Source organism: Dendropsophus ebraccatus, chromosome 4 (assembly GCF_027789765.1).
Source record: "Dendropsophus ebraccatus isolate aDenEbr1 chromosome 4, aDenEbr1.pat, whole genome shotgun sequence".
Classification (NCBI taxonomy): Eukaryota; Metazoa; Chordata; class Amphibia; order Anura; family Hylidae; genus Dendropsophus; species Dendropsophus ebraccatus.
Genome location: NC_091457.1, coordinates 30,011,532 through 30,037,381, shown reverse-complemented (window position 1 = coordinate 30,037,381; position 25,850 = coordinate 30,011,532). Strand labels below are relative to the sequence as shown.

Here is a 25,850-nt window from a genome sequence, read left to right as displayed (position 1 = left end):
GCAGTGATCCTCAGCTATGTATGAGGGAGCAGTGATCCTCAGCTATGTATGAGGGAGCAGTGATCCTCACCAATGTATGAGGGAGCAGTGATCCTCACCAATGTATGAGGGAGCAGTGATCCTCAGCTATGTATGAGGGAGCAGTGATCCTCACCAATGTATGAGGGAGCAGTGATCCTCAGCTATGTATGAGGGAGCAGTGATCCTCACCAATGTATGAGGGAGCAGTGATCCTCAGCTATGTATGAGGGAGCAGTGATCCTCACCAATGTATGAGGGAGCAGTGATCCTCAGCTATGTATGAGGGAGCAGTGATCCTCAGCTATGTATGAGGGAGCAGTGATCCTCAGCTATGTATGAGGGAGCAGTGATCCTCAGCTATGTATGAGGGAGCAGTGATCCTCAGCTATGTATGAGGGAGCAGTGATCCTCAGCTATGTATGAGGGAGCAGTGATCCTCAGCTATGTATGAGGGAGCCGTGATCCTCAGCTATGTATGAGGGAGCAGTGATCCTCACCAATGTATGAGGGAGCAGTGATCCTCAGCTTTGAGGCAGCACTCGATGGACGTTGCTGGCTGTCATCCGTTTCATCAGCTGAGCCTTCTGCCATCTCTACATTCCTCACTAGAACATGTTACTGCGCTAAAATAACACATTCTTCAACATTTTTTTCTAACAGCGTAAAAATAACTCCGCTGTGTTTCTGTGCTGTGGAGCAGGCTATGAAAGGCATTCCGGCAGCTCCACAAACTGTATTTCTAGCTCTATGGAAAAAACCAGTAATGTCCCCTGGCATTCGTATGATCCAACCACTCGATAGTCCAGAAACTTGTATAATCCGCTATACAACACAAAAAGTTCCATACCTGATCATTATAACCTGTGTGGGGGCCTATATATTATATAGATATATATATACATATACACTCACCGGCCACTTTATTAGGTACACCTGTCCAACTGCACATTACCACTTAATTTCTAATCAGCCAATCACATGGCAGCAACTCAGTGCATTTAGGCATGTAGACATGGTCAAGACAATCTCCTGCAGTTCAAACCGAGCATCAGTATGGGGAAGAAAGGTGATTTGAGTGCCTTTGAACGTGGCATGGTTGTTGGTGCCAGAAGGGCTGGTCTGAGTATTTCATAAACTGCTGATCTACTGGGATTTTCACGCACAACCATCTCTAGGGTTTACAGAGAATGGTCCGAAAAAGAAAAAACATCCAGTGAGCAGCAGCTCTGTGGGCGGAAATGCCTTGTTGATGCCAGAGGTCAGAGGAGAATGGGCAGACTGGTTCGAGCTGATAGAAAGCCAACAGTGACTCAAATAGCCAACCGTTACAACCAAGGTAGGCAGAAGAGCATCTCTGAACGCACAGTACGTCCAACTTTGAGGCAGATGGGCTCCAGCAGCAGAAGACCACACCGGGTGCCACTCCTTTCAGCTAAGAACAGGAAACTGAGGCAACAATTTGCACAAGCTCATCGAAATTGGACAGTAGAAGATTGGAAAAACGTTGCCTAGTCTGATGAGTCTCGCTTTCTGCTGCGACATTCGGATGGTAGGGTCAGAATTTGGCGTCAACAACATGAAAGCATGGATCCATCCTGCCTTGTATCAACGGTTCAGGCTGGTGGTGGTGGTGTCATGGTGTGGGGAATATTTTCTTGGCACTCTTTGAGCCCCTTGGTACCAATTGAGCATCGTTGCAACGCCACAGCCTACCTGAGTATTGTTGCTGAACATGTCCATCCCTTTATGACCACAATGGACCCAACATCTGATGGCTACTTTCAGCAGGATAATGCGCAATGTCATAAAGCTAGAATCATCTCAGACTGGTTTCTTGAACATGACAATGAGTTCACTGTACTCAAATGGCCTTCACAGGTACCAGATCTCAATCCAATAGAGCATCTTTGGGATGTGGTGGAACGGGAGATTCGCATCATGGATGTGCAGCCGACAAATCTGCGGCAACTGTGTGATGCCATCATGTCAATATGGACCAAAATCTCTGAGGAACGCTTCCAGCACCTTGTTGTATCTATGCCACGAAGAATTGAGGCAGTTCTGAAGGTGGCCGGTGAGTGTGTGTGTGTGTATATATATATATATATATATATATATATATATATATATATATATGTTTATTAGAGCTGGATGATGATGGCCTAAAGCAAGATTGAACATAAAACCTTGATTACGATTATTGAACGATTATTATGCCATGTCTATTTTATAAGGGTGCGTTTACATAGAGAGATTTATCTGACAGATTTTGGTAGCCAAAGCCAGGAATGGATTTAAAAAGAGGATAGATCCCAGTCTTTCCTTTATTACCTGATCCCTGTTTATAGTCTGTTCCTGGCTTTGGCTTCAAAGATCTGTCAGATAAATCTGTCTGCGTAAACACACCATAAGCCACACCCATTTGGGCTTCCCTTATGTTTACTTACTTTAGAACAACATTCTCCAGCAGCCGTGAAACTATAACTGTGTTGTAGTTGTAGCTTCACAGCTGCTAGAGATCCACAGATTGGGGGGCACTCCTACACCCAGCCCTAATATTAAAAAAATTTATATATATCACAGCAGTATTTTCAATATAATAATATGCTCCATTGAAGTCAATGGAAAATTATCACACACCGGACAGAATATAGGCCGAAATTAATTATGACCATTGAAATAATTAACATTTTTTTTTTTAGACCTAGTCTAAGGCTTATGGTGCGTTTACACAGGCAGATTTATCTGACAGATTTTGGAAGCCAAAACCAGGAATGGATTTGAAAAAAGGAGAAATTTCATTCTTTCATTTATGATCCGTTTATGGTCTGTTCTTGGCTTTGGCTTCAAAAATCTGTCAGATAAATCTGCCTGTGTAAATGCACCATTAAACACTCTATATTCTTGGTTTATGCTCTGTAACTACTACTTCATGACTGTACTATCAGATTTGCTTTGCCGTATTAAGGAGCCTGTCTGATTGATGGGTACTTTGTAGCTGCTCTCAACCATTGGTGAGGGGTGCAACGGGAGCAGGCGCTGATAACTCCATGCCCTAAATATAGAGGACGTTTACACTGGGTTTACACTGTTTTTACAGGTATTTGTCGATATCTCGCTAAGGACGGGATATCAACATATACAGTGGTTTACAGAAGTGGGTGACATTCATTATGGCCTGGATGAAGTCACTAGGTGATATCTCAAAACAGGGGAAAAAAAGCAGACCACCTTTCTGAGTCCAGTTAAATTAGTGTATACCAGCAGAAAGCAGATGAACACTCTGGAACTCCACTAGGCCCACATAAATGAATGGCACCCCATGCTGTACGTCACTATCCTGTGGTGTAACAAGGTGTTGCGTTTCCCCATCATAATGGTGGATACCTTGGCAGAACCAGATTATAAATCAAAGCAGTCTGTCAGGTGTCATTGGTGTCCACAGTGTGCAGATCCAACAGAGCATTGTGACTTCTGTTTATAACTTTGTATGGGAGACAAAGCAGTGGCTCACCCAAACAACTGTGTGTCGGCACCCCACCAGTCAAATGCTCATGGCCTATCCAGTGGCTAGGCCATCAATGTTATAAACCTGAAAAGCCCCCTTAATAGACAGATGTGAACAGAGCCTAGATCTGTCATAATAATATGCTGTGTTTATATACAACATTTCTAGTCGCCACCTTGCCTGTGATCATATGACTTTATGCATAGGGCTGGTAAAATAAAAGATAAATATTACCAATGTCGGGCAGCTATTGGACATCGTGTTTGGGTGTGGTTTGACCTGCACACAACACATCTCATGTGAGGAAGTATCAGCAGGGATGGACAGATGGAGGAAATGGAGTGCTGGGTCCTCTCTGGATATCCTCTTTAAGGCCATATTTTACCTTTATTTTATGGTGTGTGAACATAGCCTAAAATTTGTCAGCTCCTTATGGAGATGCATATCCTAGCATACAGGTGTTTGTAAGTCCACAGCCCCAAACTGATGGTGCTGAGCTGCAGCAGCGCCTCCCCCTCCCCTCCCTGTCTTACTGATTGACATACAGAGCTGAACACTGTGCCCTGTACATCAATCATGGAGGGCAGGGGGAGGTGTGCATTCTGCTGCTCTGCAACATCAGTTTATCTTTACATGTCAACGAAAAGACACTTTTATAACTTTACCAACAGCAAAAATAAAGGTATGGTTAATTTTATCCCCCCTCGCTACTATTGAAGATCTGTACCTCAAATTGAGCAAACCAATTCACTTCATGTTTTTAGGCTTGCCCTTATTTCTGGGAAGAGTTCTAAAATAAGAAAAGATGATACTATCTAAAGCAGGTGAATGAATAAAATCATGGAAAAACATAAAAAAAACTAGACATGGTCATTTATAGAGGCTAAAAGACAGTGCTGAAAGTACAGGCCCTGCTACACAAAACGATTATCGGCCGTATTGGGGCGATAATCGTCTCATATGATAGAAGACAACGATCAGCTGACATGAACGATGTCATTTGTCTTTTAACAAAAGAAAGAAACGACCAGAATAGCAACTATCTGCTGCCATCGCAATGCGGAATAGGAGCGGCGGCAGCAGACCACCACTATCTTCTATGAGCTGACCGGACAATCTAGTGATCACCCGGGCAGCCCCCCTCAGCCGCTCGCTGCCGACGCGTGTAATAGCATCGGCAGCAGTGAGCGGGGAACGAGGAGCGTTTGCTCCTCAACATCGCCCTATGTAATAGGGGCTTACCTCAGACTGATAATAAAGTCTCTGATGTCACCACTGCTGGTGGTGCACGCTAAGTATTGTATTTCTATAAACCCCAATGGCATCCGTGTACTGTACTAATAATAGTGTATTTTACCTCAGCAAATTGAGATTTCAGCCTCTTAATCATTATGAAGCATTTTAAGCTCCCTGTCAAGGAAATATAACCTTTATAAGCCTGTTCTGAATACATGTAGACTTGAGCCATTACTTTTGCAGTTTCAGTTCAGTCCATTTAATACATTTAACTTTAAATGTACCATCAAGTAAATCACTGCTTTTTTTTGCCTTAATTGATCACGCTGGAATGGTCCTTTTTTGATATGCTGCCCGATTCTCGGGCAGGCTGGATTACGCTGTGGGGGCGGGGCAGTGCTCCCACCAGTCCTCCCGGCCGAAGATTATGCCGATTACCAGTGCGGGACCGGCGCCAAGGAGGAAGGTAAGCCTCATACCTTCCTCCTCAGTGTCCCAGGCACTATATGGGGCAATCAGCAGATTAGATTTGTCTAACCTGCTGATACCCCCCCCCCCCCCCCAACACATACTATACTAGTGAATATGGTACATGTGTATATACCCTTTGGTTTTCTACGGCTTTCTATGATGACCTGTGCAGTGTCCCAGAACAGAGTTCCTTCTTTTGTTGTTTCCTTCAAAGTGTATCTTTATATCTGAGTCAGTCAATGGTATTGCCTCTGTTCTGGAAAGCTATGGTCCACTGCAAACTGTATCATGTGTCACCCCTCTCAGTATTCAGGTCTGCTGTTTTACTCATTTTCATGTATATTTGGTCCTATATGTCCTAATGGAGTGATGATGCAATGGCTTGGTGTGACTGTCCCCTGCTTCCATGGTAACCCCAATGGCCATCGAGCTTTGGCTGGGAATACAATGTGACTTCCTGTCCTACCTCAGTCTTCTCTCCACCTTTAGGGGAGAAGGGTGTGTGTTGCTGCTGCTCCTGTGTCACAAGGCCGCAACCTTGCTGTACCTGCTGCAGCACTGACTAGAAGTGTTCCGGTCCAGTCGGGACCTGGCTGTGTTCCATTCTCAAGTTCTCAAGATTCTCATCCTAACCACAAGATCTGGGTGCTGTCTTCGGTTATTACTCCCATCATCTCTCATCATCAGTAACAGCAAGTATTCATCTCCGCTCCATTCCGCCCATCATCTTATCCTTAGTATTACTACTACTCCCATCATCCAGTATGTTACTCTCACAGCCCATTGCAGCATCACCCATTACGCCTTATCCAAGTCTGCCTTATACCTGGTTGCATCCAGAGAGACTGTTGCTACGAGTTACCACCGTTATAATAAATACACAACTACTGTTATTTCTGAACCTTGGCATTGGTGTAATTATTGGTGCCCTAACTAAAGACAACGAAGAATTGCTCGGCCTCCGCTTGGTCAGGTTCCCGGTCTACAGCTGCTATCCCTCGTGCCCATACCGTGACATACCATCAGGCAATCGGGTCCCTACCCAGTACTACCACCTACTACTTCTCTCAGCGGAGTGGCCCAGCGCATCTACCTATTGGATTATACCTTAATATAGAGCTAAAGCTCAGACACGGAATTCTTTCCTCTCAGCCTGGAAATTCTGCATTGCCTATGTGTGATTCTTGTTCCCTGCAGCTCTAGCCTTCCCAGCCCACAAAGCAAACAGCCTTAAGATACAAAAATAGTCATGCAGTAGGCAGAGATTACCACCATGTACTGACTATTACAATAATACAACAAATCACTTATAAAAAAAAAAAAAAAGTACAATTACAATTCACAATAAAGATACGTGAATGACGTCTACAGTGTATGCATATAGATTAAGTCACATCATATAAAAATGCTTTATAGTTGTTCCTTGGCAATAAACTCTACAATGTGGCACTGTGGTCTTTGCTATTAGGAAAAAGGTGTCGCACTTGCTTGTTCAGGAATGAGCCTGATCCTAGACTTAAAGGGTCATTCACAGAGATATGAGCGCCTAACGTGTCTTCTAAAGAAGGAATGCTGAACGTAGTGGGAACATGCAGCTACTTGTATACAGCTACTACCGAGTACCTCTGTAAAAGGAGAGCTCAGCCATTTACCATAATAAACTAAATGATCGGGAGCTCAACCTTGTACCTCAAAGACTCCAAAAGGAGAATGACAACTATTCTTACATGGTGAAAATGTGTCACAGTGATTATTTTAGGCTTATATAAGAGAGCCTGCTCGAAGGAGAAGTCCTGTGAAATTTTTTATTAAAGTATTGTATTGCCCCCCAAAAGTTATACGAATCCCCAATACACACTTATTAAAGGAAATGCTTATAAAGTGATTTTTTTCCCTGCACTTACTACTGCAGCAAGGCTTCACTTCCTGGATAACATGGTGATATCACGACCCGATTCCCAGAGCTGTGCGGGCTGTGGCTGCTGGAGAGGATGATGGCAGAGGGATGTTCAGTGTCCCCCTGCCATCATCCTCTCCAGCAGCCACAGCTCTGGGAGTCGGGTCGTGACATCACCTTTTTATCCAGGAAGTGAAGCCTTGATGCAGTAGTAAGTGCAGGGAAAAAAGCACTTTATAAGCATTTCCAGATGGGGAATTTTCACACTGTGCTTTTGCAGTATCAGGCAGGAGGTATATGTTGGTGGACTTCCCAGTGTATACCATACAGTAATAATACCTCATAGTGCCATGAATCATGCCTCAACTACCAAGTCCTGGTCTGACCCCGGTGTCATGATCCGATCTGACAGCTCTCAGCTCATCAGAACCTGTGGCCACAAAGCCGTATCTGTATGATACACAGTGAGAATCTGCCCAAGGAGGCACAGGAGGAGGAGGAGGAGGAGGATTGAATGATGTATTCTTTCAGTGGAGAATATAGTAGCGCCTCACAAAATATCCATGGCAGCAATGGCAGAAAGGCCACTTATTCCCAAGGGCAGTATAAATACATGAACTGGGCTTAACACTGGACCTAATGCATTTCACACATAGGGGGTAATTTATCAAAGGGTGTAAAATTTAGGCTGGTGTAAATTGCCCACAGCAACAACCAATCACAGCTCACCTTTCCTTTCACCAGAGCTGGAAGCTGAGCAGTGATTGGTTGCTGTGGGTAGTTTGCACCAGTCTAAATTTTATACCCTTTGATAAATCTGTTATTTCCATCAGTTTTTAGGTCAGTATTTTTTTTTTTACAAAAACCAGAAATGGAACTCAAAGGCCAAAAAGATTTGCAGTTTCTGTGTTTTCAACCCACTCCTTGTTTTGGTTGAAAAAATACTGACCAAAAGACTGACAGAAACACTATGGGGGAGATTTATCAAACTGGTGTAAAAGTAGAATTGTCTTTGTTGCCCCTAGCAACCAACCAGATTCCACCTATCCTTTTTCCAGAGTCCGTGAGGAATGAAAGTTGGAATCTGATTGGTTGCTAGAGGCAACTGATCCAGCCCCTATGCGTGAACATAGCCAATGTGTAGAATTATGGAGAAACACCTATATATATCGCGTAAACATGTGCTTGTGTCACATTCTAGGACAGGGATGTCAAACTCTTAGGCCCTACAGCTGTTGCAAAACTACAAGTCCCATCATGCCTGGCCAGCCAAAGCTCCAGGCATGATGGGAATTGTAGTTTTAAAACAGCTGGAGTTTGACACGTCTGTTCTAGGAGAAGCCATGCTGTTAATATAATCATTATAAATAGAGATAAGCAAAGCCAATTTATTTTGCTTTGTACGAAACAAAACTGATCTGCGCTCGTATCCCCCAGGCTTGCCGATCTGTGCAGAGGGAGGATACCGCCCGGGGAGGGCCTGGAAAATATGGATACAGCTATGACTATATGTTTTGTACGAAGCAAAATAAATCTGGTTCGCTCATCTCTAATTATAAATCATTCACTGACTCCATGGCCAGCACTATAAGAAGTGTTTGTATGAGGGATAAGACAGGGAAATGACTGCTGTGCATAACAGAGCATACATGAAAGCAGAAGCAGGGGCCATACATAACAAGCAGGAGGAAGCAGACATCAAAGGAGACACACAGGGGAATACGGTACAGGAGGCATGTAAGGCAAGGGAGGGGGTTCACTACAGGGGAATCCTATAGGAGGCCGCCAACATAGGATCAATGGGAACTAATTAGAGTCCCAGCTAGACATTAGAGGTTCAGGTGAGGACAGTGACCATACAAGGATGACACGAGGTAACAAAGAGGGAGTAATGTGCTCATCCTCGCTCTCAGGGATAAGCCTTTTAGTGTCTGATACGACATACTACACAGATATACAGGTTGCTCTCCGATGACTCCTGAATTATTGGGTTACAGTCACTGATATCAGAGTCTCTGTTTTTTGTCATTTTATGTGAATCGCTACGTGTAACTCCATGCAGTACCAAAGATTACAGCAATATATGATAGTAGTTACAAAATATAAATTACTAAAAATAAACTACAAATAGGAGAGGATGAAAGATATGCCCACCAAAAGTAGTGCCAGAACATGGTGTTATCCGGGACTTAGGCCACCACGTGAGTCAGAACAAACGGATCAGTCAAGGGATTGCTGTTTAGCAGCAATGAATGCAAAATAATGCGGCTTCTGGCATCAGATTGTCCACAGTTCACATTTACTCTTTTTTTTTTTTTTTTTGCATTCAGTCTAGGGACTATATAATAAAAGATTATTTTTATACATGTTATGACGAGGCTCACTGATGGAGTGGAATATGGATGCATCTGATGACCCAAAATGACAATCATCAATATGTAATTGTGGTCATGTTCGGGCCTTGTGGACCTAATACTGATGCTAAAATGCAACCATATTACACTTGTTTGAAAGCAAAGGGTTAATTCTTTAATGAGAAATTAGAAATTTCTCTGAGTAATGCTGCGTTTACACGGAGCAATAATTCACCCGATCGTACGATTAACGATTTTTTTTTTTATAACGATCAGCAGACGGGAAATATATATATTGTACCGAAAGATCGTTTTGAGTTCGCTTAAGCCTATCTCGCACAAAGGTTAAATCGGTGAATGACTGTTTACACGGAACGATCTGCGAATTTTTTTACGAACGACGATTTAACATGTTGTAAGATCAAGATGAACGGTTTATCGCTCGTCGTTTGATTGTTCACTGCGTTTACACGTACGATTATCGTTCGAATTAGATCGTTATCGTGCAAATTCGAACGATAATCGTTCCGTGTAAACAAAGCAATAAAATGTATTATCCCCAGATCCCACATGGGATTTCCTTGAAGTTTTTTCTTTTAATTTTATGCAATAGAGAAAAAGCAGGATCCTTGCTTCATGTTACATACATGAGAATGAGATTTGTAACAATCCCTTTTATTATTCTGGGTTCCTTGGAGCTTGATGCCCTATTTTTCACCATTGATGTCCATGAGAAAAATATGTTGTTATCTACATAATATCAACCAGTCCAAGTCAAAATTTGTTGCAATATTGTGTCCGCTGTGGTCACAAAATTTTCTAAAAGGTAAACTTGCTTGTCCTGATATCAGTGCAGGTCCCTCTGATTAAACATTTGGGGACATTTGCCCGTTTGTGCGACCAGTCCTTGTACTGCTGTATGATGCCTTAGTACAGTTTTGCCCCAAGTTCGATAGAATATAAATTTGAGAAACAGAACCTTGTAGGATACTGAAATCATCTGGATGTACAGAGGTATATAGACATTTAGCAATTAACACATGGCATAACTTTCTATGCGTTTCCCCCCCGCGAAAGATGGCACTACTTTCTGCTGCATACCCTATAAATGTGTTGTGGATTTTGGTTGTGGAATTTTACAAGGAATACAAAGATATCCAGCCACACTAAAGTCCACAGAAATCCACAAAATCCTAAGCTAAAACACTGAAAAATTCACATTTTTATAAAATGTGATGTGTCACATCCAAACGTGGCCGTGTTCATGAGCTTTAAAGGCAAAGAAATATGGATGATCTCTTTATCAGGCAATATTCCAATATTTGGTCTAGAATCCTTTCTATTTCAGTTTTGGCGGTACCCCAGATGAAAGCGATTCCTCCGCTCCCGGCACGGCTATGTATTAACACAGACGTGTGCCGTCCTTGCTCCCAGAATAGAGGACAATGAGAAGGCGAGAGCTCTCACAACCTCACCTGTTTTCTTTACTCTGACAGGAAGCATGACTCAAGAAGAAATGCAGCAAGCAATTTCCTCGCCGTGATACTCACATCCTGTCAACCAAGAATATTCATTGTGGTCTACATCTTCAGCTGACAGTGACTATAAGTGACGTGTGAATACTGGGCACTGTCCTGTACAAGGTATAATACATGCAGCATATGCTCCATGGTTGTATGGAAACGCTCTACATAAAGTGCAATCACAATAAGCCATCCTTCCTCTTTCAGTAAATGATTACTCAGACACTCCTCACAACACAGCAGATACTTCTCACTTTCAATGCAGCAACATTACTAAAAGGAAGCTGTATGTCACAATTGTACTTAAATGGTTTCTTCTCTCTAGGTGATCTGTAACATATTTGTAATTTTTTTCATTTACCAAAAATGACTTCTTACCCAAGAAAAACAGCTGTGAAATTGTGCCCACTATTAGGGCAGTTCTGTCTCTAGTAACAGCTAGATCAGCAGAGAACATAGAAAGTGATAATGGGCTTAGCCTATGCTATGTGCAGGGGACAGAGCCCAAGAAAGTCTGCGTGTTTACCTGCAAGCAAAGCCAGTCTTCTATCTCACCACCCATAAAGCTCCGCACCACCGTTCCTTAGCCGTGTCCCTTCTTGACAAGCTGCAATGTCATCCCCCATCCTGGTAGCAATATAACGCCTTCTTTGCTATGCTGTTTATTTCCTTTCTGCTCCCATAGCACCTCGCTAAGCCAGTGCATCAGTAACCCTTCTCCTTCCACCACATGCCATCTATAGTGCTGTATTGTGTGAATCATCCCAAAATACAGATTGGCAGATTATCGCTTCCTGTAATAAGCCCCTAAGTGTTCAGTTTCTCTAAAGCTAAACCACAGGGGAAATTACTCATTAAACAGTGCTCAATGAAATCGATGGCTTGTTTGTAATGGAGGACAGGTCCTCCAGTGTGAGAGATTCTCTTTGTTACTGTTCTCCACTTTTACCAGAAGATAAGGAGAACCACTTTGTCATTAAAAAAAAAACAAAAAAAAACAACAGGCACAAGCATTAATTATCTAAAGGGTGGAGGATCCCAAACCAGGGTGGAGCAAAAGGGCAGGTCTAGGCAGTGTTACTGAAATCATAAAACACACAACTACTTTTATTGTGATTTTACATTTTCAATATTATACAGGATCTTTTATTTAAAAAATAAATAAATAAAAAAAAAAAAAAAAAGGATATTTTGTAGGCGTGGGCCCACAGCTTTTTCACATAGTACAATGGAGAAAGGAAAGAAAGGCATTTACTGATGCAAGCCACAAGGTCAAAGAAATGATGCACAGGAGCTTAAAGGGAACCAATCACCTAAAATACCACTATAACGCTATTGAAATGTGCTGCAGCAGCGCCCAGCACACTTCCCAGACATGCTTTTTTTACTTTCCTCCCTGCAATGTATATTTCCCGAACTTACATTATATTCTCGGCGCACTGTGTGAAAATCCACCGCAAGTAGTAATTTGGGCGGTTAGCCTTCAGCATCTAGTCACAGTCCCCTGGGCGTTCCTCCACGTCAATCACACCCAGGGGCGTGATTCAAACTGGATAATTAGCCTGATGTCAATAAGGGGTGCGCCATGCATCACATCGGCACGCCCACGTTCTTACTACGCCGCGCATGCGTAGTACAACGGTCTGGAACCGCGCTGTACTGTGCAGAATAGCCTTGAACTCATTGTTGGATCTCCGGCAATGAGTTAGAGGCTATCCTGCACCAGCGCAGTACAGCGCAGATCAGGACCGATGTACTGAGCATGCACGGCGTGCCCCTGAATGATGCCAGGCTAATTATTACGTTTGAATCACGCCCCTGAGCGTGATTGACGTGGAGGAACGCCCAGGGGACCGTAACTAGATGACGACGGCTCACCACCCAGTTGACTACTTGCGGGGGATTTGCATACAGTGCGCCAAGAAAATAAAGTAAGTTTGGGGAATATACATTGCAGGGAGTAAAGTTAAAAAAGCATGTCTCGGTAGTGTGCTAGGCGCTGCTGCAGCACAATTTAATAGTATTATAGAGGTATTTTAGATGATTGGTTCCCTTTAAATGGACCACAACCAATCAGGAGGCCACGCTGGGAGAAGTCCATCCAGAGTGCATTCTCTCCCAGCTTGAGATGCCAGTGTTCTCTTCCGACGTGACCGAGACATCGGCTTTATGTAACTTTATGAAACCTCACATAGACACAGAGCATGGAGAGAGGGGTGCACTGCAGAGAGCATTTCTCCCTGCTCGTTCTCCTGATCAGTTGCGGTCTAAGTACTCAGCCCTGCCCGATAACATTTTTTTTACGAGTCTCTGACACACTTAGAGGGTGTTTATCAAACTGGTGTAAAGTAGAATCGGCTCAGTTGCCCCTAGCAACCAATCAGATTCTACTTTTCATTAATCTGGTTACTAGGGGCAACTGACCCAGTTCTACTTAAAACCCTTTTGATAAATCTCCCCCTTAGTCCTTTAGTGTACATGCGCACTTACAATAAAATGCACCATTATAGTTAAAGTGACACTGTCACCCCCTATTTGCATTTTGTCTGCTCTCCACAAGTGTAAAGGGTAAATGTTACAGTTTTTAGTACTTATTTTATATCACACCTCATGGTGCTTGTTCTGGTAAAAAGTCGTTTTTATCACCTGTGGATTGGTATATGTGGGCGGGGCCTCGCGGCCTATGTGCCACGTCGCTCCGCCCCTAGCTTCTAATCTGTAACCTCATCGTCGCATAGAGCTTTAGGCTGGCCCTTCCAATGGCTGCTGAGGGGGGCGGGGACTATGCGGTGATGACGTCACGGATGGGGGTGGGGCTAAGAGGTACTAGTGGCTGAGCGATGTGGCACATAGGCCGCGAGGCCCCGCCCACATATGCCAATCCACAGGTGATAAAAAAAACTTTTTACCATAACAAGCACCATGAGGTATAATATAAAATAAGTAATGAAAGCTGTAACATTTACCCTTTACACCTGTGGAGAGCAGTCAAAATGCAAAAAGGGGGTGACAGTGTCACTTTAAATTCTTTGAGAAAATAGTTGAATTTTTAAGTGCTTTTCACACCATGTAAGGGGCCTTATCTGTCTATAGCCATACAGAGAATTAAGAGCCATGAAATAAAAAAAAAAAACGTCAGACAGGCAGGTAAACTCACAATCCTTGTGCTTCTGTTAAACCACTCCCGGGTCCCATTGATGGCTGCTGGATGTCATCCTTGGCCGGGATCCGGGTACGCCATGTACCAGGCTCTTCCATCTGCAACTTCACTGCACGGTTGAGCCATTTCCTGCTTAGCCAGTGAGTGAATGAGAGAGGCACTACTGGCTATGGGGATAGGTACGTTTATTGTTTTCCCGCACCCCCTGCCTGTCTGCCATTTTTCAATTTTATGGGTCTTTGCATTTGCACGGCTGAGCCATTTCCTGCTTAGCCAGTGAGTGAATGAGAGAGGCACTACTGGCTATGGGGATAGGTATGTTTATTGTTTTCCCGCACCCCCTGCCTGTCTGCCGTTTTTCAATTTTATGGGTCTTTGCATTTGCAGTTTAATCCAGTGTTGTAGTTAGGCTGTGTGAAGCACTCAGGGCAGGGTTACCATCCCCAGAGAACCGATTTCCCCCTCCAGTCCAGCCCACCCCTTCTAATGATTAAAAGTGGAACGGGGGGCACTTTTTCGCTGGGACCGGGGAGGAGGTGGCCGAGGGAAAAGCTGTCCACTCACCTCCCCGATTCCAGCGGCAGGTCCCGCATCGCGGCGCTCCGGTGCCCGGCCGCTTCCGGGTGTCTGATGCGGGCCCGAGACGTGACGTCTCAGGTCCGCTCAGCCACTCAGTGAAGAACACCCAGAAGCGGGACCCGCCGCTGGAATCGGGGAGGTGAGTGGATGGCTTTTCCCTCGGCCACCTCCTCCCCGGTCCCAGCGAAAAAGTGCCCCCACGCTGGAGTACCCCTTTAAGTCTTTGACTCTGTAAAGACCATAAGAACAAGGGAGCCACCAACAGGCTATGAAGTACAGCTTAAACACCTTTAGTAAAGGCAGGAGAATTCTTACTCAACGTAATATAATTATTATAGCATGTTAAATGTGGGCTCCTCCTTGTCCTGAGTTATAATAGGTGGATTTACATGGAGAGAGTTGGAAGCAGCCAACACTAAGCGATCCACCCATGAAGCTCGGCAACAGGCATCTGCACACAGCCAGTAGCTACAGGCCAGGGGCTTTCTATACATATTCACCTGCAATCCTAAGAACTGTACAGTATCACACAACCTGCTGCCACAGTGGACAACTACAATTGTATATACAATAACTTAGCCACACAGCAAATGTCTGATGCCTATAAACTATTCTAGTCTCTTTGCATGCTATGCCATAATGATATATGTAATATATAACTACTTCAATGTGGTTATAGCTCACTGTCATCTATTTATATGCAGTTCACTATGTTACATTATGAAGGAAACAAAAGGTACAAATACAATACTACACTCAGTTGGAAGGACTTTGACCCATAGCTGGTCAAGAGTCAATGCACAAGTAATATAAAGGAAAAGAAAGGTAGCACTGACACCTGGGATACGGCTGGAATTTTTCACGCCCTGGGCATGAGCAGATCGAGTTACATTCCTAACACACCCAGTGCTATCTCCCGCTGAAAAGACTGGATACACACACCCTAGCCGGAGCCCTGCGTCACTGTGCAGGTACGTGCAAAGCAAAGAGGACAAAGGGCAGCGGTCTGTGGACCAATACAAACCCTTCTAGGCCTGGGCGACTGTACTCAGAATATACTGCCTTCTATTGGCTAGTCTTACCTACATAACATAGATACACAGATTCCAGTATACTATATTTGCGTAACTATATCCTTTCTTAAATTGCTTAGATGTAATAAAGGGGTATTCCTATCTCAACTAACATAGTTATATGGTATTTGTAAGACTTGTCAAGACCAATATCAATAACACAATAATTTTCCAAATTTGCCCATTTCTCCTGTGATGCTGCTCATTTCCTCCCATTGTTAAAAGCTTCTTGTCTAGGTTACCGATCACCGCTCTGCTCTAAAAGCATATGGCTATAGTAGCCTTTTTTTATATAAATTATACAGTATATATACACTTTGGGGGAGATTTAGCAAACATGGTGTTAAGTGAAACTGGCTCAGTTACCCCTAGTAACCAATCAGATTCCACCTTTCATTTTCAAGAATGAAAGATGGAATCTGATTGGTTGCTAGGGGCAACTGAGCCCGTTTGATACCCCAGTTTGATAAATCTCCCCCTACATTATAGCTATATACACACCAGCCAGACCACTGCTTTCAGAGCAGAGTGCTGGCCAGTAACCTAGACAATAAGAAAGAAAGAAAAATAGACAAAAAAGAAATATACCCCTAAACTTCTGTCGCGGTTGGCACTGCAGTAGTGATGTGGGTATATACTTCTACAAGAATTCTGGGAAATGTCCTCTCTTCCCTCACCTACAGGATATTGCTCTGCTGTATCTGACTTTGGGCCCCCTAGTCATGTCTAGATACTTTATGACAAACTATAGCCAGTCTTTGGAAGCAATTTAGACTGCCCCCTCTGGGCACATTCTTCAAAGGACTTAACCACGTGATGAGGATGGTGAAGCTGCCGATGACTGACGCTCATTCTCATCCTTTATTATATAGTGACTCTGGAATCTTTTCAAAGAATCTGCAGGGTTTTGGTACTGGTTGGCTACTAATTCTTCATAAGCGCAGGTTTTTTTGTGGGTTAACCTATTTTCCTCCCGTTTTTATAAAAATGGCACATGTATATTCACATTACAGCCACTTCTTGGAATAGTAAAGCAGGTGCATGATATAAGGCTACGTTCACACAGAGCAAAAGGGGCGGATTACGCAAGGAAATATTTCCGCCTGAAATCAACTGACGCTGAATTCCGAGCAGAATATAAGCAGAATGTAAGCAGAATCCCTGCGTATTCCGCTAGGAAAGTGTTCAGCTCGTAATCAGCTCTTGACAAATTCAGTGCGGAATACTTGAGGAATCCGCGCTGAATCCGCATGCATTCCGCGCTGAAATTCAGCGAGTATTTGGCGAGTAAACTAGACTATACCATACTACCATACTATACCATTTTTTCCCATTTCCACGCTGATTCAGCGCGTAATTTCCGCTTGTATTACGCTTGTATTCCGCGCTGAATACGCGCGTATTCCGCGCTGAAACTGAAAATCAGAGCCCCATTGGTTTGTATAGGCTTCCGCTAGCGGAAGAATGAACATGTTCATTCTTCTGGCGGAAAGCGGATTAGTTCAGTGCGGAAATTCCACCGTGTGAACTGCAGAGCAGAATTTCCATTCAACGCAATGGAAATTAGCTCTGCACCTATTTTAACGGCTGAAATTTCAGCGCTGATTCAGCGCAGAAATTCAGCTGCTTTTGCTCTGTGTGAACGAGCCCTAATGTTATTTTTATAATTGCTTTGTTTATTTAATGTTTATAGACATATTGCTCCCTTTTTTTGTCTTTGTATCCAGCAGTAATGCTTTGAGTACAAAGCAAATAAAATAATGTAAAATAGATCACCCTCTGGGTAGACATAAAAGCGGAACCAATAAGAGTTTATAATACAGACATGGAGAATAGGAGAGTGTTAGCGGCCTCGCTCCCTATTACCTGATGCTGGGTATTATAGGGGCTCCCAGGTTATCGCCAGCAGCTGTGGAAACAAAAAACAATTTCCTGAGGATTTTGAATACTGTAATAGAGTATTGGATGTAACTACTATTATAGATACATACTGCACCTAAAGGACTTTTCTAGAATTTTGCAGTAATAGGGATGTATCATAAAACATTAGACCCAGCAGCATGAAGGAACCACGGAGGACAATGGCTCATTCACTACACTACTGAACATTGAGCTGCCCATGTCATTGGGATTGTGTCTAAGGGTCCTATTCCACAAAGCGTTAATCGTCCGAATCGGGCAGATTATCTCTCCGTGGAATAGAGACAACGATCAGCCGATGACACAATCATCGGCTGATCGTTTATTTAGGTTCAAACCTAAAATCATCAGGCACCGACCACGCATCGCTGGGTGGAATAGCGATGCGCGCCAGGTGACCGACAATTTCACAAGCACCATGCTTTACCTAAACATGTTGCAGTTCTTCTCCTGCGCTCCTTCTTGCTCCCGGTCCCGCACACAGCAGCAGCTTTGGTGCGGCCTGTCTCAGCTGATAGACCGCTCAGCCAATCACTGGCCAGGACCGCCGTGGCCAGTGATTGGCTGAGCGGTCTGTCAGCTAAGACAGGCCGCACCAAAGCTGCTGCTGCGCGTGGGACCGAGAGGAAGAAGGAACGCAGGAGAAGCCCTGCAACATGTTTAAGTAAAGTATGGTGTTTAAACAAGGGCTGCAACGACATCGGTAACGATGTCCCTGAAGCCCTCGCTAACTATTATCGAGCTGTGTAATAGGCTCAGTAAACATGCGCCGCAGATCGGCGCTCGTTTACATTATTGATCGGGCCCCCATCGGCCTGTGGAATAGGACCCTAAATCGTCAGTACGTAGAAAATGAAAGTGTTTCCATCACCTCCTTATGGACACAGTATAGTTTGCAGTGCTCCACTGTTTACACAACTCCCATTAACCTCCATGAGGGTTATGTGAACTGCGTAAAATAGCCTGTCCGACTGCCTTCCGCTTCTGGCGACCACCAGACGCTTATAATAATAATAATAATAATAGATAGATACAGATCCAACATCTGGGACCTGTACCTATCAGACATTTATCATATCATATATCCTGGGCATTAAGCCATAAATGATAGTAATAAAGTTCCCTAGTTTTTCAGTGCAGTGTATTATAAGCCATCTTGTTACAATATAGAAGCAGCTGACGGGGGGCGTGGTTTAGCTGCTGAAGAGAGCGGTCGCACGCTGGCTGAGCTCCCGCTCTTGTTACTTTTTACAGCGGCTCTGCAGCACGGATTTCCTTTATTTTTGGACTCGGAGGTCTCCCTCCCTACCCACTATTAATCGGGATGAGGCAAACATCCAGGAGAGCGACGGCTGCGGCAAAAAGGAGGATGGAAGCTTCTCTCCCCTCGGCGCGAACACTTCAACATGGCGCCGCTGACTTGGCAGCCTTTCCCTCCTCAGGCAACTGCGCAGGAGACGGAGTGGGGTGGCAGACTGCTCCGTCACCTACTGCCGCTCCGGGGGCTCACAAAGGACTCGCCGCAGCCTGTACTGCTCGCCCTCCACAAAAAGGTAACGATCGGAGCAAGCAACAGGCGCATATCGCCTCTCCCGGACACTTGTCGGGTTCGGACGTGGAAGCGCGGCACAGATCAATCGCCTCTTCTGTCTCCCCCCGATCTCCCTCATCCCCTCAGAGAGCAGACGGAGCACACGAACGGCAGATCCCGGCATATCCTTCAGTCACAGCACCCCAAGGTTTGAGTGCTTCTGCCCCATTGTTTATTCCATCGTCAACCACAACTTCACAGCTATTTCAGGAAGATCCCTTTGACAGCCTTGACATCCCAGAGACTCAGCTGACCACCACATTGCTTAGAAAGATGCTGTTTGCTTTCCGAGACTCTATGCAACTGAGACTGGATCACACCATAGCGGCTCTCCGGAACTCAATGCTAAACGCAGAAAAACGTATTCTAGCAGTGGAAGAGAAAATTGTCGACATGGTGAAGATATTCAATGACCTCGTTGAATCTCATTGGCAACTCGGCGAGGAAGTAACTCAACTACGTGCAACATTGACTGCAGTGGATGACAAGTCCCGTGCCCACAATCTAAAGCTTCGGGGCATACCTGACTCAGTACCACCTGCTGGCCTGGCAGAATATACCTGTGAGTTTATTAAGGCTACACTACCTGACTGCCACCCGAATGATATAGCGGTTGATTGGGCACGCCGCCTGCCGCGGCCGACTCACTTGACTTCGGACATTCCTAGGGACACATTGGTGCGTGTCCGTCATTTTCATGTCAAATCAGCGTTCCTTGCTGCGACTCGCCAACGTGTATCAGTGCCAGCTCGCTATTCGAAAATTGCTGTCTTTCCTGATTTATCTGCAGCTACCCTACGTTTCCGCAAGACGTTCGCTCCTGTAACAGCTGTACTACAAGCAAACGGAATCCCGTACCGTTGGAGAGGCACCACTGGCCTAGTAGCTTTTAAGGGATCGGACCGCGTAGTGGTTCGGGACCCGGAGGAGGGAATACAGCAGTTGCAAGGTTGGGATCTCCCTTGTCCTCTAATGAACAATCCTCGGCAACGACGATCTCCGTCCTCATCACCTTCTCTGATCTCCATTCCTGTTTGAGTGATCCTTCACTGTGACACCTTGTGAAATGATGATGATCACCGTGCTGTGTGACGGACTTTGCCAGTAGCGTATCTTCTCTTCAGCTGATTTAAACTGGACTATGTGCCCCACACTCAGATCGCGAGCATGGGTCATCCCCCGTTGACCTATGCCCTTAGCGGCCCCTGTGTTGTGTTATGTTGTTTTGTCCGTATCCCTGTATGTCTAACCTGTTACCCCCTTTTAGTCTTGTATTTCTCCCCCCTTCATGTTTATTTGTCGGCTACAGTTGAGTAGCAGGTATGCCTACCCCAAGCGACCTTTTTATGGCTTGCCTAACGCACTCTCACGCTGGATGGACATTACTGGACAATATTGCTTGTAAGAGGTTGTAACGAACCGGTTATACTCAAACTGCATGGTTTTCAACTCCTATACTTCTTCTTTACTGCTTCCATACATCTCATGTTACTTTCTTGCTACTTGCTATGTGCTATTATATGGAGGTTCTGATGCTACTGTAATATAATTATATTGTCATGTGTCTTACTACAAGTATACGGATTGAGCACATTTTCTTCTCTATCTTAGGTGACTGTATGTCCCCTACTTTCCCCTTTTGTTCTCTCCCCCGTGTATGTTATCCCTGATCCCCTCTTTTTCCCCCCTCTCTCACCTATCCTTTCCTGCATCGTCTTTCCTCCCCGTCCTTCCCTCCCCTCCCCCCCCCTCCTCCCCTACCTTACCTGCTTTTCCTCTCACCTTCCTTTCTCCCCCCCTTTCCCCTCCTTCCTTTTTGTTCCCCCCACACTTTCTCCCCCTATCCCTGTCTCCCCTCCCCCATTAATATGATAACTAGCCATCACATTTGTTGTCTACGACCATGCCTTTGCAATTCCTTATGCTTTCTATTTAGCTTAGTATTTGCATATCTCCTGTTTACTGTATTGCCTTGTACTTGATATGGCACCAATATTACTGCATTTTTGTTGTGTTTGAAAAATTTGAAAAACCTTTCTTTAATAAAAACTTATTGAACCAGAAGCAGCTGACAATGGATCTTATTAGGTGCATAGGGGTGGAGTGTTATGAATGTACAGATCAGGTCCGGCACATGCATGTTGTACCATAGTAAAATCCTGATTTACGTAAACAATACTACACACCACAAGGCTCCTGTAATGACACCAAGAGGCACTAAATAATGTCACATCACCATGGTTGTTTGTGTATTGTGTCCAGGACTTTTGATGTACCTGCAATGTAGATGTGAACAAGGCCTAACTCTGAACTAACTGGGTGGAAGTGCAGCCTAGGTTTTTGTATCATTTTCTAATGTCTATAAAAGTACTTTGTGTCTGGCTACTGGATCCTGGACTGGTTTATCTGGCTACTAAAGTCTACAGTCAGCTGGCTATGAAGTGCTATACTTCCCATATAAAGGTACGTATGTGACTCTGCAGGATGACTTGCAGGAAGAGAGAATAAGAAAGAAACAACAGCAATCAGCTGAGGAAGAGAAACCTACACAGGCTCATCATTTATGGCATCCTGTACAGAGTGTTTATATGACTGCTATACCATAAGACTTATATGATCTATCAGGGTACTGTGGATGTGATAGATATCAAGTATTCAAAACACCTTAAAGGGAACCTGTTATCACTTTTATGCTGCCTGAACGACCAGTCATAGAGTTATCCCTGCCCTGATTGATGGTTATAGGATGAGATCTAGGCTGGTGGGGTAGGGAGAATGTCATGGAAACCTCCCCATGACTTGTGCTTCAGGCAGCATGAAAGCGGATGACAGGTTCCCTGCTTAGGCTCATAGCAACAAATGGGTCTTTGGTCTAATTTTCTATCATGTAATGGAAACGTTCTGAAACATGAGTTAGACACCCTAAAACGCCCATACCTCTTTGACACACGGGTCATTTGTACAGGGAATAACAATGAAACACCAGTGCCACATCCCCTTCAATCTTTCTGATTGCCAGGACCATCATAACCATAAAGTGATGGCATGTCCCAGCAACTAAATGGGTTATCCAGGGTTAGAGAAAACTGCAATGTACCAGTAACAGCACCACTTCTGTCAATGGCTGGTGTCTGATACTGCAGCTTGTCCTCCTTCACCTGAATAGGAATGAGGTGCAATACCAAGCAAAGCCCATGCTCAAGAGAAGCATAGTGTCAGAAGAGGGGAAAAATAGGTGACAGATATCTGACAGATTTTTGAAGCCAAAGCCAGGATAGGACTATAGATAGAGAACAGAACATAAAGGAAAGACTGAGATTTTCCCATCCATTACTGGCTTTGGATTAAAAAATCTGTCAGATATCATATTTCAGGACTCTTAAAGCGACGCTGCTCCCACAATCTGACCCCCCCAAACCACTTGTACCTTTTGATAGCTGCTTTTAATCAAAGATCTGTCCTGGGGTCCGTTTGGCAGGTGATGCGGTTATTGTCCTAAAAAACAACTTTTAAACTTACAGCCCCGTGCCCTACGGGCGTGGCTTAGAATATCTGTGCCCTAACTTTGCACCACCCCTCCTCCCCACCCTCTTCATCATTAGGAATGCCACTGGAACATTTTCTCCATGCTGAACATTTGCATAGGTGTCTTAACGATCCAGCCCATGTGCCATGCTGACACAGGTGAGGAATAGGAGACAATCTGCCAGGAGCATTCCTAATGATGAGGAGGGACAGAGAGGTTGTGCCAGCCCAATGCATACACAATCGAGGCCATGCCCGTTGAGCATGGGGCTGACAGTTTAAAAGTTGTTTTTTAAGACAATAACTGCATCACCTGCCGAACAGACCGCAGGACAGATCTTGGATTAAAAGCAGCTATCTAAGGGTACAAGCGATTTTGGGGGGGAGGGTCAGATTGTGGGTACACAGTCACTTTAAGCTGTTCATTCATTGGTTCAAATCCCCTGATGGAAATGAAATGTCTATTTTTTTCGCGTTATTTTCTCATTTTTGTACCATTGTAAGGCTATGTTTCAACAGTGTGTGAACATAGCCTTTACATTTGTTCAAAATACTGACCAAAAATACTGCGTGTAAACATAGCATTAACAATGATACAATAATGGGAAATAAAGCACACACACAAAAAAGACCTATATTTTATTTCCATCAGGGGACTTGAACCAAAGAATGAACTTGGCTGGTCTCTAGATAGTTAACCCTAGACCATAGCCCCAACATATTTGTGTTCAGAGATACAACTATCAGGGTGCGTGCACACTACGGAATTTGCGTGTATGACCTGCGGCGGACTCAGTCGCTCGTACCCGCACGCTGCGGTGTACATCTCTGCCCGTGCCATAGACACTATTCCATGCACGGGCGGATTCTGCATTTCGCCGAAAGAATTGACATGTCGCCGCATGCGGGTACGAGCGACGGAATCCGCCGCGGGTCATATGCGTGGATCCCGTAGTGTGCACGCACCCTCAGTGTTTCTTTCAGACATAACCTGCCTACAGAGGACTGATCTACAATCAGAAACACTGGCTGACAGCTGAGTGAGCAGGAGGCCAGGCAGAATTGATTATTTATAAAGAGAAGGGAGGAGAAAGGAGTGGTGAGGTGTGCCAGATTGCGGCACAAACAACTCCTGTTTGGCTCTTCATTACAGTAGGAGACATGAGATTGTGCATAATCCACTGACCAGACAAAATACCAAAAGGCACCATGCTGACAAGGGGACTGCCAGCTACAGCACCCTGTAAGCACCAGGGGTAGGGCCTGGGAGCTGACAGATTGCCTTTAAGGGCGGGTTCACACTACGGAATTCTCGCGGACAATGTCCGCAGAATTCCGTCAGCTGTCCGCCCGCACATCTGGGCTCCTTTCCGCCGACCCCATAGACACCATTCTATGGGCCGGCGTATTCCGCTATACGCTGAAAGAAGTGTCATGTCACTTCTTTTAGCGGATCGCAGAATACGCCGGCCCATAGAATGGTGTCTATGGAGCCGGCGGAAAAGCGCGTGCCCGTGCGGGCGGACAGCTGACGGAATTCCGCGGACATTGTCCGCGAGAATTCCGTAGTGTGAACCCGCCCTTAGGGTACAAACACACACAGCAGATACGCAGCAGATTTGATACGGTGTTCAGTTATTTAGATCTAATCTGCTGCGTATCTGCTGCGTATCGCAGGAGTAAATACGCAGCGTATAAGCCGTGTGTGTTTGTACCCTAAAATGAGTGAAAGTAACATCTTAACACCCAGAGCAGGCAGAAGAGTCCTTCATTAAGTTTGTTTTAGTGACCGGTGTGGTCCCAGCACCCAGACCACAAAGCAGTCTTTTTGCCCAGTATATACTGTACTTTTTGGACCCTAAGGTGCCTATTACACAAAGCAATTATTGTTTCAGCCAATAATCATTTGGTGTAATAGCAAATACTGAAAGGCAATGATCAGCTGACATGCAAGATGACGGCTGATGGTTGTCTTTCAGCATGTTCTATAATTCCGACAACAATAGTGATAGTCTCCTGCCAGTAGCTCTGTGTAATAGGAGTGGTGGCAGCAGACTGCCACTCTTTAAAATGGACCACCCAAATGATAGTCCAGGCAGCACCCCTCAATGTCTGTGTGTGAAATCACACAGTAAGTGCACAGGGAACAAGGAGGAAGCGTGGGCTGATCTGACAGGTAGGTGCTGGCTTCCTCCTGTAGATCGGGCAGTGTAATAGGATGCAAACGGATGCACTTTATAGCAAGAAAACATAAGTATACATTTACATGTAGCAGGTTTACTGCAGATTTTCCACTGTTTATTTAATGATGTAGGTGTATGTTGTGTTCAGTCATTTTTCTACTTTAATTTACAGAGTACAAATTCTGCAGCAAACACTGTACATGTGACTGCACCCTTACAGGTCCCTGCACAATCAGGTTGATGCAGCAGAGCCAGACTGGCAAAGCTCTGAGCCTAATCACTGACTGGTATGTGCAGGGCAGAAGAGGAGGGTGGATGTGATGTGCACTGGCATTCAGCTTCCTACTACAAAAAAAGTTCCCAAGAGGAAGCTTACCTGACTATGGAGAGGACCTTCTGTGACATCAGAGTCATGTGATCAGTCACATGCTGGGAGGAGCCACACAGTTAGAGCCGGCTTTACAACTTGGTACTGAACCTGTGCAGAAACTTGTCATTATTAAAATCAACACGTGTATAGCAGAGCTGTGTGTGTGTGTATTATGGCAGGGCTGTATGTGTAGCAAAGCTGTGTATGTGTGGGTATGTAAAGTCATGGTGCCTATAAAAAAAAAAAATTAAAAAAAATTATATACACATACAGCGGTGCCTTGGATTACAAGCATAATTCATTCCGTGACCGTGCTTGTAATCCAAATCCACTCTTAAACCAAAGTAAATTTTCCCATAAGAAATCACTGAAACGCAGACAATTGGTTCCACTTCCCAAAAATAATGATTTTATATGCCGAATGACATGTAAAACAAAT

At 44.5% G+C, this 25,850-nt stretch overlaps 1 protein-coding gene across 6 annotated transcripts in view; it reads right to left on the bottom strand.

Annotated features, from left to right (window-relative positions):
• The window catches only part of MUS81 (MUS81 structure-specific endonuclease subunit), an 84,302-nt gene that overhangs the window by 36,991 nt on the left and 21,461 nt on the right, over positions 1-25,850 (bottom strand). Inside the window, exons 2-3 of one of the 6 annotated variants that reach the window (XM_069965399.1) lie at positions 25,418-25,519; positions 17,689-17,731 (exon numbers count right to left, since the gene is read on the bottom strand). The exons of 1 other annotated variant lie outside the window; for it this stretch is intronic. The gene's annotated coding sequence lies outside the window, so the exon portion shown is untranslated. Of the gene's footprint in view, positions 1-518; positions 608-10,962; positions 11,017-17,688; positions 17,732-25,417; positions 25,520-25,850 lie in introns of those variants that run through there. 4 more of the 6 variants (XM_069965402.1, XM_069965400.1, XM_069965405.1 and 1 more) reach the window with 4 other exon arrangements.